The following is a 17500-nucleotide window of genomic DNA, read 5'->3' on the forward strand; positions in this document are numbered from 1 at the left end:
TTTTGCACACTGTGTGGCATGACATGGTTGAATTTTAGGTCACGTTTTATTTTAGGTACAAAATTACCTGGGCCGAAGTTACCGAAAATACATATCCACCGAAAATTTCCGGTTTTACAGTTAATGAACCATAGGATGGATGAACGATGGGATGGATGCATGGGTGGCTGGCTGGCTGGCTAGATGGATGGATGAATGGGTGGATGGCTGGATGGATGGATGGGTGGATGGATGAATGGGTGGATGGGTGGATGGATGGATGGATGGATGGATGGATGAATGGGTGGATGGATGGATGGATGGATGGATGAATGGGTGGATGCATGGATGGATGGGTGGATGGATGGGTGGATGGATGGGTGGATGGATGGGTGGATGGATGGATGGATGGATGGATGGATGGATGGATGGATGGGTGGATGGATGGATGGATGGATGAATGGGTGGATGGATGGATGGATGGATGGATGAATGGGTGGATGCATGGATGGATGGGTGGATGGATGGATGAATGGGTGGATGGCTGGATGGATGGATGGGTGGATGGATGAATGGGTGGATGCATGGATGGATGGGTGGATGCATGGATGGGTGGATGCATGGATGGATGGGTGGATGGGTGGATGGATGGATGGATGGATGGATGGATGGATGGGTGGATGGGTGGATGGGTGGATGGATGGATGGGTGGATGGATGGATGGGTGGATGGATGGATGGGTGGATGGATGGATGGATGGATGGATGGGTGGATGGATGGATGGGTGGATGGATGGATGGATGGATGGGTGGATGGATGAATGGATGGATGGATGGGTGGATGGGTGGATGGATGGATGGATGGATGGATGGATGGGTGGATGGGTGGATGGGTGGATGGATGGATGGGTGGATGGATGGATGGGTGGATGGATGGATGGGTGGATGGATGGATGGATGGATGGATGGGTGGATGGATGGATGGGTGGATGGATGGATGGATGGATGGGTGGATGGATGGATGGATGGATGGATGGGTGGATGGGTGGATGGGTGGATGGGTGGATGGATGGATGGGTGGATGGGTGGATGGGTGGATGGGTGGATGGGTGGATGGATGGATGGGTGGATGGGTGGATGGGTGGATGGATGGATGGGTGGATGGATGGACGGATGGGTGGGCGGATGCATGCATGGATAGATGCATCACACATGCACACACCAACATACACGCACACACACGCACACGCACGTACGCGCACACACACACACACACACACACACACACACACACACACACACAACCCTACCTGGTTGCAAATAAAATGCACATCATCGAAGTTGCCCGTCAGCTGCAAGTGTTCACGGATCTGCAGAATGTCACGAGCTGCATTGCCAGCTCCCAGCATCTGAAAGAAGAAGTTGATCTTGACAACTCGGTCTTTGATCCATCTGCAAAGAAAGAAAATTGGTGACAGCAATTTTCAGTGATTGCTGCCAATTACCTGCTTGAAATGACGTACAAATACTGTTTGCATGTGCTGCCACGACTCACATTTACTGTCATGCAGGACCAATGCAAAACAATACAAGAACTACATTATACAATATACATGCAATAGTGCTGCTAATTGGAGGGAGCGAATGCTCCTTGCAACAGGACAACATTTGATCGAGGAGTGACTTAACGAAACAAAAAGTTCAAAACAGCAACAGCAGCAACAGCAACAGCAGCAGCAGCAGCAGCAGCAGCAGCAGCAGCAGCAGCAGCAACGACAAACGAAACGAAACGGGCGGCATCTGGTTCAGCTGCCACAAATGTTGTGACTGCACTTGGTAACTCTGTCCGTACCCGGTACGTTGGCAGATGTTGGTGGGCGCCGACTCGGCTTTGAGGCACGACTTGGCCATGCAGCTGAGGACGGCTGCTTTGTCACTCATACCGCCGAAGAAGTGCTCCACAGTGTGCAGCTGAATGACCTGGCTCTCCGTGTCGATGAAAATGCGCGACCAATCGCGCATAACCGGTTGGTATAGCTGCACGGCACAGGCGAGAGAGAGGAGCATGCAGGACAATTACAAAAATGTTTATTCCCGTAGCTATGCAGAAGACGTTACTTCAGTAACGTCTGGCGCTAGCCAGGGTCCACACTTTAATTCCCGTAGCTATGCAGAAGACGTTACTTCAGTAACGTCTGGCGCTAGCCAGGGTCCACACAGCTTTAATTTGGTATTTGTGTGTTTGTTTGTTTGTGTGTTTGTGTTTGTTTGTGTGTTTGTGTCACGCCTGGCGCTATCCCGTATCTGTCCCATACCGTACCGTACCATCAAACACAGCTGGCCACATACAGCTGGCCGCAATATTCAAATAGGGCTTTCAAACGCAAGATCATAATGTGAAGCAACTTGGAAGAATGGGTATGAATGCGAAGTGTATGGGGGAATGCATGTAGGGCGATAGTGCGGGTTCGAATCCCAGGATATGCCTAAAAAAATAGGAGAATTGAGAAATTTATAACATCCCTATGCTTTTTTTGCCGTCATCAAGGCGGTAGACGGTGTCGTATTACCCTCGATCACAATGCATATTCAAATAGGGCTTTCAAATGCAAGATCATAACGTGAAGCAACTTGGAAGAATTAGTATGTATGCGAAGTGTATCGGGGGATGCATGCAGGGCGCGCGATAGTGCGGGTTCGAATCCCAGGTCATGTCTTAAAAAAAGGAATTTGTTTAAAGGGGAACTGTCACCAAAAATTTTCTTTGTCTTATCTTGTAGTTCTTTGGCTCCTGATCACGATGGTGTTATTCGTTTTTCTCTGCGATGACTGGAAGTGGGTGAAAACTTGAAAAGAAGGTGCCCAAAATTGTCCCGAAGTACCGAGTGACGTCACGCCGGACTTGACCTCCACGCGTACTTTCATCGTCAAAAACGAAGTCCAGCCCGTGTGCTCGTCGATCGAGCCAACTGTTCGATGTACGGTGCACGCTTGCCTTCTGAACTCGGACGCTCGATGTGTACTTTGTACACAATGAGAACGCCAAAAAGGGACAAAATAAACAAAAGTCGACTGCAGTTTGTCGCACTGGTACTTCCTCCATTTTGTGATTACGAAGGAGTGGAAGGATGTTTGTTTGCTGTTAGTGTGACACACATACCTCATACTTGAAAATTATGTCGTTGTATCGAAGGTGGCGATGTTGCCCACCCGGCTCTGAAATGAAAGACGTCGGAGTTCGTCATCTGCATCTTGAGCAACATCGCCAGATGAATCGCCTTCACCTAACTACATTGCGTTCCTTTGGGGCTCGGGTTGGTGGTGTTATCGCCGGCCGGAGGAGTACTGTTTTCTGCATACGCACTCATCATCGTGTTGTTCCTCACACGAAAAGTTCAAAACAACGGCGTACTTCCGTGCTCACAAAATAAAACTTAGATCCTCGTCCTCGCGGAAGAAGTCAAAAAGGTGAAAGCTCAGCTGCTTTTTATTTTGATTTGGCTGTGTAGCTGCACGTGGGTCTCTGCCTCTTTGGCATTCTCCTTCGGTACGACGTACCCATCTGTGTTACAGTTCAAAAGGCACACGTGCACCGTACATTGGAACAGCTAGCTCGATCGACGAGCACACGGGCTGGACTTCGTTTTTGACGACGAATGTACGCGTGGAGGTCAAGTCCGGCGTGACGTCACTCGGTACTTCGGGACAATTTTGGGCACCTTCTTTTCAAGTTTTCACCCACTTCCAGCCATCGCAGAGAAAAACGGATAACACCATCGTGATCAGGAGCCAAAGAACTACAAGATAAGACAAAGAAATTTTTGGTGACAGTTCCTCTTTAAGAATTTATAACATCCCTATGCTTTTTTTTGTCTAGGTCATCAAGGCAAAAAAGCATAGCGTAGGGCCCTGAGCTTCCAAGCTCTCTCGTTTGGTGTTTGTTTGTTTGTGTGTTTGTGTCACGCCTGGCGCTATCCCGTATCTGTCCCGTACCGTACCGTACCATCAAACACAGCTGGCCGCAATGTTCAAATAGGGCTTTCAAACGCAAGATCATAACGTGAAGCAACTTGGAAGAATGAGTATGAATGCGAAGTGTATGGGGGGATGCATGTAGGGCGATAGTGCGGGTTCGAATCCCAGGTAATGCCTGAAAAAAACAGGAGAATTGAAATTTTGTTAACATCCCTATTCTTTTTTTGCCGTCATCAAGGCGGTAGATGGTGTCGTATTACCCTCGACCGTACCTGTCCCGTACCTGCCCCGTACCTGTCCCGTACCTGTCCCGTACCTGTCCCGTACCGTACAATCAAAGACGACCGGCCACAATGCATATTCAAATAGGGCTTTCAAATACAAGATCATAACGTGAAGCAACTTTGTTGCGGCACCTTTGCCCTGTTCTGTAATCTGAAGACTGTATATTTCTTTAGAACTGCTCATCCGGCTCGAAGGACCATGTTGCGGCCCTGTGGCCATGGTAGACAAGATTTCCTTCGAACCATTGCTTGTTCTTGTTCTTTACAAAGTGGAATAAAAACTGAAACTCAAAGACTTCTGAAAGCAAAAAGCGACACGGGTACATGTAGCCTCAAAACAAAAAAGCTCGCAGCGCAAAAGGAAACACGCAGCCAAAAAATGCCTAGCTCTGGCGTACATCGTAGAGGTCACTGCGCATCCGGTGCACTGCGCCCCAAAGGTGCAGGCACGGCGCCCCAAGGAGTGACGACATACATAAACTGCATCGCGTCATGCAGATAGAGCGATAGCGTACAAAGTACAAACAAAACAAAAATAACTGAGAGAAGCGAAAATAAATAAATCGAAGAGAAGAAGCGAGAGAGAAGAGAGAAGGAATTTAATTCTAATTATTTAGAGCTGGACAGATATTGTCAAGGAGACATGCAGATACACAATAGAATCGACTCGACTGCATGTAGAGTAGCTGCCTCTAACTGCAGCAGAGTGGAGCACGCACGTACGTGAACAACTCGGGAATAGTGAAAGGTGAGAGAAACAAAATACAAATAAATTCGAACGAGCAAATACAATAATTGTGAATTCATGTTCAAGTGTCTGTAACATTCTCCCCCCTGGTAACAGGGAACCGATGACCTGTTACAAGTCACAAACAAAGTTAGCGCAGCACGTCCAGCTTGGCAAGCTTAACGACTGGGCGCCGGTACAGTCCAGACTTGGTGCGCACATCTGCCACCCGCACAATGCCATCACTGCCCGGATGTACAGCCTCTAGTCGGCCCCGAGGCCACTGCCCTCGTGGCTGGTTGCTGTCGACGACCACCACGACATCACCTACAGCCAGTGACGGTGTGCCGTCCTGCCACTTCCTCCGCCTGGTGAGTTCTGGCCGGTATTCCAAGATCCACCTCTTCCAGAATTCGTCGGTGATCTTCTGTGCAATCCGCCAGTGCTTCCTCAGGCACAAATCAGCATCTACAAACACGCCTGGCCGACTAGTTGCACTACTGGACCCAATGAGGAAGTGGTTGGGTGTGAGGGACTCTTCATCATCAGGATCTACTGAGACGTGAGTCAGCGGCCGACTATTCACGAGTTGCTCGGCTTCAGCGAAGACTGTGGCTAGTACTTCTTCTGTCACGACACGCTCCTTCATGACGGATTTCATAGCGATCTTCACTGCTCTGACGAGGCGCTCCCAGCTTCCACCCATGTGGGGAGCAAGTGGCGGGTTGAAGTGCCATGAGATGCCCTTACTGGAACACTCAGCAGCTAGTCGGTCTTGGCGGAAATCTTCCAATGCCGCCTTCAGCTCCCTGTCAGCTCCTCGGAAATTGGTTCCATTATCCGAGTGGATTTCTTGGGGGCAACCTCGCCGGGCGCACATTCGCCTGATTGCCATGATGGCACTATCAGTGTTCAGAGAGTGAGCCACTTCCAAATGTACAGCGCGAGTACTCAGACATGTGAACAACGCACCGTAGCGTAGTTCGCGGCGCCTCCCGATCTTGATGTGCAACGGCCCGAAATAGTCCAGCCCGGTGAACGTGAATGGTCGCAGAAACGGGGTCAAGCGCTGGACAGGTAGATTTCCCATTACAGGTGGCTTGGGATTGGCTCGTTGGTTCTTGCAGCATTGACACTCAGACCATGCTCGCTTCACAGCTGCTCGACCTGTCGTCACCCAGTACTGCTGGCGAAGCTCATTCAATGTCCTCTCGTGTCCATGATGGCCAGAACGCAGATGGTATTCATGGACTAGGAGCTGTGTGTACCTATGCTTCGGACACAGGATAGCCGGATGTTTCGCACTGTACGTCATTTCCGTCGCATGTGTGAGGCGACCCTGAACCCGCAGGATCCCGTCCTCATCAATGGCTGGCGCTAGCTGTCGTAGACGACTGCTGGTGCTGACAGGCTGGCCATCGCTCAACAAAGCCACTTCTTCGGCAAAACACTCTGCCTGCACAGATTTCATCCAGAGCTGCTCGGCCGCATCCATTTCCTTGGCTGAGATGGCTGCAGTTGATCCGACAGTTTGGCCGCGAACTCTGGCCCGTGTGTTTGCGATGAACCTGGCAACATACGCGGTTGTGCAGATGAGACGTTTCCATGACGAGAATCGGTTGACGTCAGGCAGCGCTTCGGCAATTTGCTGGGGCCTTGGCGGAGATGTTGTCGCCGCAACGAACTCCTTCTTCACTTCGGTCGTGTCGATGCACTCATCCGACGTTGGCTGCGAGATGTGGTAGATCGCCTCCGGTTCGAGTTGATCTTGGTGAGTCCGGGCTCCAATGCGACCGTGCACGACCCAACCAAGAAGTGTTCTCGTCAGCATAGGTGCATTTGGCGGGCCTTCGACGACTTCACGTGCCACTGTGAGGTGTCCGTTGTCTTGCCCAATGAGCATCCTTGGTTGTACTGCTGGGTACGACGCCACTCTGGAGTCATCTAAATGAGGCCATCGACTCGCCAGCCCTCTGCCATCTATTGACTGCGAATGCAACTTGAGGTCCTTGGCTGTTCTCACATCATCCATTTGATGCTGGGTGCCATCGCTGCCATTGACCGATACAGAGACTCTGCATGACGAGTTGTCCGTGTGCGTCGTCGAATTCGTCCATGCCATATGCAGGGGATCCGACTGTCCAACAGCACCTATGTCATCCGCTAAGGCCTTGTCCATTAGCGTGACAGTTGAGGCTTCGTCCAGCAGAGCAAGTGTCTCCACACAGCCCTTTGGGCCACTAACCGTCACTGGCAACACTCTCAGCAACACTCGGGTTGTACCAGGAATACCAGTGTGCCCACAAGTGTCGACTGGCTTCTCTGCGGCCTTGCCCTTGTGCAGGAGCACATGATGGTAGTACTTGCAGTCAGGCTCACTGCACTGCTTCCTGCTGCCACACTCCCTGGTAGCGTGTCCACTGGCCAGGCAAGAAAAGCAAAGACGATGACGTTTTACCAGCTCAAAACGGGCTTTCTGGCCAAGCTTCGTGAATGTTGAACACTTACTGAGGGCATGCTGCACTTGTTTGCAGCAAAGGCAGGCTGACTGAGTTTTACTGGTTGCACTTGCTGGTGCCGTCGCTGCTGCTGTGCTGTATACTGTCGAAACTTCCTGGTGACTGTACACCCGCTGCGTCTTGTCGGTTCGGGTACCCGGCAGATCCACGACGCGCACAGCTGCTTCAGCCTTGTCCGCCAGCCACAAAGAAAACACTCGCAAGCTGATGTCATGGCTACCCTGACGCACAAGTACTTCTCCCCACTGCAGTCGCAGGGATGTTGGCAACCTACCAACAAGCTCTTGACGTAGCTGAGGGTTATACATGTGACCTTCACTTCGAAGGTGTTCCATGGTAGTAACTAGAGTCGTCACAGCAGTGGACAGGTTGATAAGACTATCAAAGTCTCCTGGCTTGACCTGTCCAATGGCCTTGGCTTTCCCGATCATGGCAGCAATCACAGCATCCGGTCGACCAAACCGGCTTTCGAGGACTTGGAGTACCGTCGGCAGGTTCTCCGGCACGGTGAGCATCGCTCCGACGGCAGCCTTGGCTGGGCCTTTTAGGCAACGTTGCAGCCGAATTACATTTTCCGATGGCGAAAACCCACACTCGTCTGACGTCCTCTGGTAGGTCGAGGCGAATATGGGCCACTCCTCCGAGTCGCCAGAGAATGCCGGCAAGTCACGACCAACCGTCTGTCGGATCAGAAACTTCTGCATGCCGTTTGCTGCTTGCGCTGGGTGCAGGCCTCCAGCCTCAGGACTCTCCTGAGCTGGCTTTGTTGCTGTTGTCCCTGCCGCAACTGGCGCAAATGTGGCGTGTGCAGTGACGGGTTTCTGGGTCTCTACCCAATGCCTAGTAGCTGTCAAGGCGGACTTTCCCGGAAGTTTACACACTGTTTCTAATCGGGGCTGAGATGAGCTTACTTCTACTTTATTCTCCTGGCCAGAGCTGATCAACGACGCTGCTGATCGGGTAGTCGACGATGCCAACAACGGCCTCAAATGCTGTGTCGGCGCACTGGATGCAGGACGAGACGATCGTCGCGAACGAGAGGACGAGGTGCTGTCGATTTGGGCATGGCGCGCCTCCAACTCCAATTGAAGCACACGCCTCTGCCTATCCAGTCGTTCTTGCGCATCCGCCTCCTCAATTGCCATCAAACGTCGTGCCATCTCCAAATTGGCCTCCGCTTTTTGCCGTTTCACGGAGGAGGACGATCTCATCGATGAGGCGAGTGAGGCAGGGGATGCTGGCAACTCCAGCTCAGCAGCCTGCTCGGCGACATCGGCCATATCCGTTTCGCCCTTACCTCTACGATTTCGCAGCAACATTGCTGTGTTTCTGTAATCTGAAGACTGTATATTTCTTTAGAACTGCTCATCCGGCTCGAAGGACCATGTTGCGGCCCTGTGGCCATGGTAGACAAGATTTCCTTCGAACCATTGCTTGTTCTTGTTCTTTACAAAGTGGAATAAAAACTGAAACTCAAAGACTTCTGAAAGCAAAAAGCGACACGGGTACATGTAGCCTCAAAACAAAAAAGCTCGCAGCGCAAAAGGAAACACGCAGCCAAAAAATGCCTAGCTCTGGCGTACATCGTAGAGGTCACTGCGCATCCGGTGCACTGCGCCCCAAAGGTGCAGGCACGGCGCCCCAAGGAGTGACGACATACATAAACTGCATCGCGTCATGCAGATAGAGCGATAGCGTACAAAGTACAAACAAAACAAAAATAACTGAGAGAAGCGAAAATAAATAAATCGAAGAGAAGAAGCGAGAGAGAAGAGAGAAGGAATTTAATTCTAATTATTTAGAGCTGGACAGATATTGTCAAGGAGACATGCAGATACACAATAGAATCGACTCGACTGCATGTAGAGTAGCTGCCTCTAACTGCAGCAGAGTGGAGCACGCACGTACGTGAACAACTCGGGAATAGTGAAAGGTGAGAGAAACAAAATACAAATAAATTCGAACGAGCAAATACAATAATTGTGAATTCATGTTCAAGTGTCTGTAACAAACTTGGAAGAATTAGTATGTATGCGAAGTGTATCCGGGATGCATGTAGGGCGATAGTGCGGGTTCGAATCCCAGGTTACGTCTAAAAACAAAAAGTAGAAATTTATAAGAATTTATAACATCCCTATGCTTTTTTTGTCTAGGTCATCAAGGCAAAAAAGCATAACGTAGAGCCCTGAGCTTCCAAGCTCTCTCGTTTCATAGAAAGGGAAAGGGAAGAAGCTACGCTATAATGTCCACTAACACCACCAGTTACTAAACAATCAGCTCATGCGATAACATTGCACGACACGGACTGATGGTACGGTACTGACGTTCTACAACTAACTGCCTGACAGCTCTAGCACATCTTGGATGCGCACTCCAACAGCCTTCCAACTTGGAAGGTTCTAACTTATCTCTTAATTTGCTGGCCAAAAATCCTATATATAGGATTTGAAAATGTGTGCCTTTTATGCCGTTGTTTTTGGTCATCACGACCAATAATAACGGCATAATGGTTTTCATGGAAGTTGTAAAATATGTTTGAGGCATGAATGTTTACATTTTAGATTCATAGGGCGATAATATTTCTGATGAATACCCATTTTCAGCAATAATTGAAAATTTGAGCATAATTGTTCAGCTGCTGTCATGGAAAGGACTGAAGCAGTGAATGTGCAGAAGAACATTGCAGGTGTGGCACGGGATGGTTTCTTGACGACATATCGCACATGCCGTCATGAAACTACCAGTTTTAAGGATAAAACAAGGTCCAATAAAATCTCAAATCCTATATATAGGAATCGTAAAATAGGGCACAGGCCTTAGTAATATTGGGCAAGGAGATGAGCCTGAGATGTTAGTGTTTGAAAAAATTATCTTATTCAACTCTCGATATCTACTAAGACCTAGCAAGGAAGAATTGGTCACATACTTTTTGCTATTCTCATGCCACACCCATTTTGAGTTGAAAAATATGACCAAAATCCTGTATATAGGATTTAGCAAATTAAGAGATATGATAACATAGGAGGAGAACGTTCATTTTATTTCATTTCATTTTATTATATTACTATGAACACTGTCCTACTGGGTACATGTGGTATGCATGCAAGGGTGCATCATGTGCAGGTGTGCCATTGCTACATACCTATTATGCAGGGTGTACGAAAATAGAAATAGTTTGGGACAACTATGTACATTTTGCTAGGGAAGGGCCAGAGATCTGGGATACGACGTCACTCAAACTTTAGGGTTCACGGATTGGCATGCTAGCGTCGCCAGCTACATCATGCACGTGACAGGCGCGTGCATATACTGTCCCACACAATCGGTCAGTGCTCAAATCGCATTTTCCCATCAATATCACTCACTTTCAACTCTACGGGATTCATTACGGTTGGCTCAAACTGCCTGAATTTTTGAATCCACACGCACGAAAGACGTTCCAAGACTTCCACCGTTCGTATTTTTTCAAACGAGTTCCGGGTTTTCCAGTAACTTTGGCCAAAGTTCGGCTAAAAAAACAGGGGGAGCCGTTGCGTTTCCGTAAAATACTGAACGGTAGAAGGATAGCCAAGGTCGAGAGCAAAACAACAAGCCATTATTTGTCAAAATCGAACAAGAAACGGCTCAGTGAATCTATTTTCCGTGCACGCGCGCGCGTACTTTGGCCGACAAGGTGTGGAGAATTTCTGAAGAAGAAGAATAACAAGAGCAGCAGCGCTCGGAACAGCCGTGCTGGATACTTCCAATCCCGACAATGGAGCGTGTTGGCTGTCGTGAGCTGCTGAAACGACCATGACATTTCTTTTTCTTTGTATACCCTACATATCTTGACGTGCCCTAGCTCAGTTTCGGCCTCTTTACAGGAAGAATATTTTCTTCCATGGCATCAGCGGCCAAACAGCAAGAAGAGCAACAGATCGAGATTTGCAGGGCAAACAAAGGATGCGTGCAGCTACATCTAGTCAGGTTCGATGCAGCTGCGCTTTGCCAGAACCTCAGCAGATAAGAAAAGACGACAGAATGTCTCAGATGGAACTGGATCTTTCGCCAAGACCGCCACCGCCGCCATCATCAAGTCCAGGTCAGTCAGAAAAATGCAAAGCCCGAGTGAAGTGAAGCCACTGAAGCCAAGGAAAAATTCAAAAAGTACGCTCTCCGGCTAGACTTCGAGTCGATATTTTTTTACTTCGATAGGCGCTGTCGCGGCCTGTAGCGCGCGTCCATAATCCAAAATGGAGGCGCACGTGACGGGTGCTTTTAGTGGCAAGCCGTGAACCCTAAACTTGGCAAAAGAGTAGTAATATTTCCACTCAAATTCACCCATAGGGTGCCTGGTTTTAAAAGAGAGATACAAGCGCAGTTGGGCGGGGTGTTCAAACTACTGTCATTCTACCTGTACAAGAAAGAGATCGCAGCGGATAATCAACTCACCCCGAGCGCAATCTGATCCAGACTGAGTACCAGGGCAGTGGAAGCGGACAGTGACTCGCTCGAGCGCATCTTCTTGCACTGCGCCTCGCACATGCGCACAAACATCGGGTTCTGATAAGCGGCCTTAAATGGGTCCAGCATCTCGGCAACCTCGGCGCTGTAGTGGAACAGACGCTTCAGCTCGTTCACCCGTCGCGGTGTGATCGTCGACTGGACAGCCCGGCGAAGCTCGTCTCCACCAGCTACAGCTGGGAACACGCGGCAATGCAACAACAAACACACACAGTGGGATTAAAGCACACACACACACACGCACACACACCTCAGACCTCAGACCTGCCCATCGCAGAAGCAATGATAGCGAACAGCTATGTTAGACATAGCAACTAGTGCTGGGATTACACCATTCAACAGCTTGCAAGGCTGATGAATTGACCGCCACTAATTTTTAGCCTGGTATCCGTCACACAGCTGATTGAAGTGGCTTTTTCTGGCCAGTGAATCCCTAATTTTCATTTTTTCATTTTTTTATTCTTTTTTCTTTTTCGACACACACACACACACCACACCACATACTCCGGCATACACTGGCTGTTGGTAACCACCCAGGAGAATGAAAGAAGAGCTAGGAGCATGAGAAGAAAGACGTGTGCGACCATAATCGTCGGGAATTGAACCCGCAATCTATCGATTGGAAATCGACTGCACATACCACTGCACCATATGGGACACACACACACACACACACACACACACACACACACACACACATCACGCACGCGAGCACGCACACACACACACACACACACACACACACACACACACACACACACACACACACACACACACACACACACACACACACACACACACACACACATACACCTGCACCCTCCCGCACACACGCACAAATCGCGCATTCAGATTTGATTTGAAAGGAAATTTAATTTACACTCCACTCGTACACCTGACTGCTGCATTAGCTCACTGGATAGCACAAATTCAATGTTTTGCACCCTCCAGTGCCGCACATTTCTTCACTGCTGCATTAGCACTACAGCACACACCGGCTCATTTCAAGAATGGCATGTGAATACTTTGTGACGTGTGCCTTCAGAAGGGAACATCGGTAATCGAAATCAGAATCGCTAATAATCAAGTCCGACTGTGCATTAACTCCTTTTTTGTTGTATACTTTATTTTATAGCGGGAATCAAAACAGTCCTTACTGATGTTGATATTTCCGTAATGGCACAGTGAAAAGATGCACTGCAGCCGCGCCTGTTTCTCCTCCAGCTCCTCGATCAGACGCAGACAGGCGGCCAGCTGGCTCTCCACGTTCTTGGCGTGGCTGCTGGCGGCGGTCTTGGCGTCGGCGGCCTTGCGACACGCCTTGTCCATCTCCTCGCAGAGCAGCAGCAGCTGGGCGCGGTGCTGGTGGGCCAGGCGCGTGTGCGCCACCGAGACGTCGCCGGTGGCCAGCCGCTTCAGCAGTGTCTCCAGGGAGCTCATACCCTTCATGAGCACTTCGGAGGCCTCGGCGTCCAGGCCGCTGCCGCGACTTGCACCCGGCGACGATGGTTGCCCTGCCGCATTGGAAAGAAGACAACAGAGGATTGTCACAGTATGTATCTCCATAATACAGTCAGACCTCGCATAACCGCACACATCCATTTTCCCCCAAAAAAATACCCGGATAGGCGAGAGAACCGACTCTCTGGTGTAACACATACATTATACATCTCGCGTTCGTGTCATCTGGGTTACGTGGCATGTAACTCGGAGTAACAACATTCCCAATCCTTTTTTCCTCCCTTCCTACACAGTGTGCATCTCATGCTTGTGTCACGATTACATGATAATCAGCACAGAAGCCATAGTATAGCTTCGACTAGGCCTCGACCTGAAAAGCAATGGTACGAAAGGCCTAGTCGAAGCTATATGGCTTCTGTGCTTCGTGTGCTGATTTGCTTTCCTCTAAACAAAAAGCTATTACATGATAAGTGTTTGTTGTTGGGCTGATAATATTACCTCATGATAATGGCCCAACAGGGATCGATTTATCCGGGTTCGCATCGCAGTTTGCGAATCAAAATTCACTGGCTGCGATTCGCTTTTCGTTTTTTTATCGCCCAAAACTGGGATGCACTGGCCATGCGCATATGCATAGCGGTATGTACAAAGACCGTTCTGTACTGATTGTGTGCAGTTTACATGCGACTGTTGTACACCACTGCTGACTAGGGAGTAGTATTTTACTACTCCAACCAACTGGACTGTCCTACTGAGTCCGCGCGCGGGTCGCGGATCGCGCTCTTTATGATTTTGGACACTGCACAAGCACTGGTCGTACATGACTAGTCGACTGCAGTCTTTTGAAGTTTTGTACACGGCGGCGACTATCCCTGAAGTTCTCCTTTCTTCTTTCACTGTCAAGCTTAATTCAGTTTGTTTCTGTTCGACAAGACACAGCTGAAATACCGTAAAGTTTTGTATAAAAGCCGCACTTGAATAGAAGCCGCCCTCGAATAGAAGCCGCAATTTTGGACCCATCAAATCACACATAAGCCTGGTTTTAGTGTTGACATACATAGAAACACCTGTCTTGTATAGAAGCCTGCAAAATTTCACCAAGAAAGTCATGATCATAGAAGCCGCGGCTTTTATACAAGACTTTACGGTAGATGGTTCGTAGTCTCATGTAGGCAACATGTCAGTGAGTCTGATCACCGTCCAGAAGTGGGAAAAAGAACTGGACGCGCCAGGAGTGTCGATTCGTTTCGATGAAGAAAAGGAGAAAAGCGAAAATTCTGTGCGCTTTGCACGAAGTGTCACGATCGTTTGAGCACTTTCCTCAGCTTTCTTTGTCGAAGGAATCAGCGGAACTGCCCTGTTGGAGGACATTGTGTTGTGAAGAACTCGAAGTCGGAAGGACGCTGAACATGTAACGAGCCCAAGCGAAAACCCTAACGTAAATATTCAGGTCAACCGTTCGCTTGGAAAAGCAAATAGCAACTGCAGCTATTGTCCTCTTCTGTACAAAATCCTGCTATTGGACAGATATACACGTAAACTTTTGATGAAGGAAAACTGCTAATCAATACTGGGAGTTGCTAGTCAGTTGTAAAACTGTGTAGCAGTGACTGCTATGCAAAAAAATCAAAGTAAATCGATCTCTGGGCCCGCTGGTGGATGTGACATCTCAAGTCGAAGAAGAGATGTCAGTGAGACGACTGGGTTCACACTTCACGGCCATTTCTTACAGCGATCACAGACTGGACAGGCGTAGCAACTAACTTTCCCGCCAGCTGTGAGACGTTTTTCTTGGCTGAGAAAGGCCAATACAGCTGGATGGTGTACGCAGGTAATTTTGACTGAATGCCATGCAACTGATCTGAACAATCTCGTGACAGGGGGGGGCTACAATGTTCATGTATCACACCACACAACACACATCACCCCTCCCCCCACTCCCGCTACTTGTACTTGCTCACTGCCAAAACTGGTCACGGGGGTCCCCCGCGGGGAGAGGGGAGAGAGATTCAAAAAGACCCCCCCCCCCCCACACACACACGCGCGCACGCACGCGCGCACACACGCACGCACACACACACACACGCACACACACGCACACACACACAGTAAGAAACATCCCAGGTACACTCACAGTAGTGACTGATGTAGGACGGCCAGCACGTCCATGTCAGCAGGTTCTTCAGCATGGCATCCTCCTCACTGTCGCTGCTAGACTTCACCTTGCGGCCAACAAAGTCGTGCAGGAGCCTGCTAATCAGGTTAGTGCCTCCACTGCGGAATGTCCGCAACGAGTTGAAAACAAACTGTCCTGCGTTGTCTTTCTGCACGGTCAAAATAGATCAAACATTCCAAGATTCCGCTCAAAAGTCTGAACACTGTGTTTGTGAATTCCCAGCCAAATCTAGCTTAAAAAAGGGCTTTCCAAGTTTCCAGCACCTATCGCCAAAACGTTCAGGACAGTCACAATGCGTACCTTGATGAGGTCATCCAGTGCATCCGTGATGGCGTTTGAGAGCAACGCTCCGACCTGCGAGTGATATTGGTCAGTAGGAAGGCCGCACAGACGCTCCAGCTTGTCCTTGCTGCTGACCTACAATTAGTGTAGCCAGAGAAGTGGGAAAAAGAATGAGAGAGAGGGGGGGGGGGCACATATGGGGAACATGCAGAATTAAGTGAGTTGTCTACGCTTTCAGCCAAGCATCAACAGAAGCATGGTAATTTAACCCTTTCCGATCCTTGTGGATCCAAAATTAATGTCAGCGTTTTCATGACTCCAGCCTGGCTGTGAAGTAGCACTTTCAAGCCCAATACCCTTGCTTCTGTGCTCGAAGCACAGGGAAACATTAATATTTTTAATCTCTCAAAACTTGGTCAATTGTTGGTCTTTCAGAGAGATCATAAATTCATGCTACGAAGAGAAACACTCAGCTGCCGCCTCGAACAATCAATGGGATACGCGGTTCTCGAGTTACGGCGCTCGTAACTTTGGTCATAGCGAACTTGCACTGAGGGTACGATGCACAACCTCACGGGCAAGGATTTCCCATGGTTACAGCGGGTCCTTGTACATCAGCTGTATGATCCTGTTACAGATCGTACCAAACAAATGCACCCCAACTCATACTGTAGTGTAGCGTATAAAAGCACGACCTGTATAGAAAGCAGGACTCGAATAGAAGCCGATTTTTCGAAGCGTGCCGTGACACAGAAGCAGGATTTGAATAGAAGCATACGTGCAAGTGCATGTATGTGCACACTACATGCATGACAATGTGCACAGTACAGTGTACAGTGTAGACTGAAGATTTTGACGTAGAAGCAGGTTTTGAACAGAAGCATAACTTGAATAGAAGCACGGTTCGGACCCCGGCTTACACGGCCGTGCACACCTGCTTTTATACGCGACATTACGGTATGCATCATCACATGGTTCTTCTTTAGTCTGTAATGCTCTTCGGAATACGATGCACAGGGGCAAGTTTTGAAATCGTCACTATATTGTAGTTTGCTTTCTTTGACTTTGGACGATTTCCATGATCTTGGACATCCTGGAAAGCTCATGACGAGAGGAAAAGTCTAGGCCAAACTTGATAGCAGGAGTGTCACAAGACCAGCCCTGAAGCCCAACAACCTCACTCCAGGGATGTACTGGAATGAGAGATCGATTTCCTCGGAAATTCCACTCTCTCTCTCTCCTTGCTCGTATGGAGTTCAATTTCTTTTTGCAATCACACGAGTCCAGCCTATCATTCAAATCTGTGTTACCTTGATAACCGCAGAAAAACAGAGAAAAGGTAAACCCCACACTCCAGGCTGGCCAAGCGTCCTCATCAGAGCACAAACCTGCCACGACGATCATTACGAGCGCTATCACAACTACCGTTTATCGCAGTGGTTCTCAGATTGTTCGCACGGTCAGTCGGGAACGCCGTGTTGCGTCTTCCTTCTACATATCCCGAACGGTCACGTCGACCAAGAATTGATACAGTTACAACGGTTTGAAAATGCACTGTTGAACCGATATAGATATCTATCCATTCAAGTATGCAC

General features: G+C 49.0%; 1 protein-coding gene across 1 annotated transcript in view; it reads right to left on the reverse strand.

The window, feature by feature from the left end:
* Positions 1–17500, reverse strand: part of LOC135812934 (E3 ubiquitin-protein ligase RNF213-like) — a 103945-nt gene that overhangs the window by 56878 nt on the left and 29567 nt on the right. The gene's annotated exons all lie outside the window — the stretch shown is intronic.

The sequence above is a fragment of the Sycon ciliatum genome, chromosome 3 (genome assembly GCF_964019385.1).
Source record: "Sycon ciliatum chromosome 3, ocSycCili1.1, whole genome shotgun sequence".
Lineage (NCBI taxonomy): Eukaryota > Metazoa > Porifera > Calcarea > Leucosolenida > Sycettidae > Sycon > Sycon ciliatum.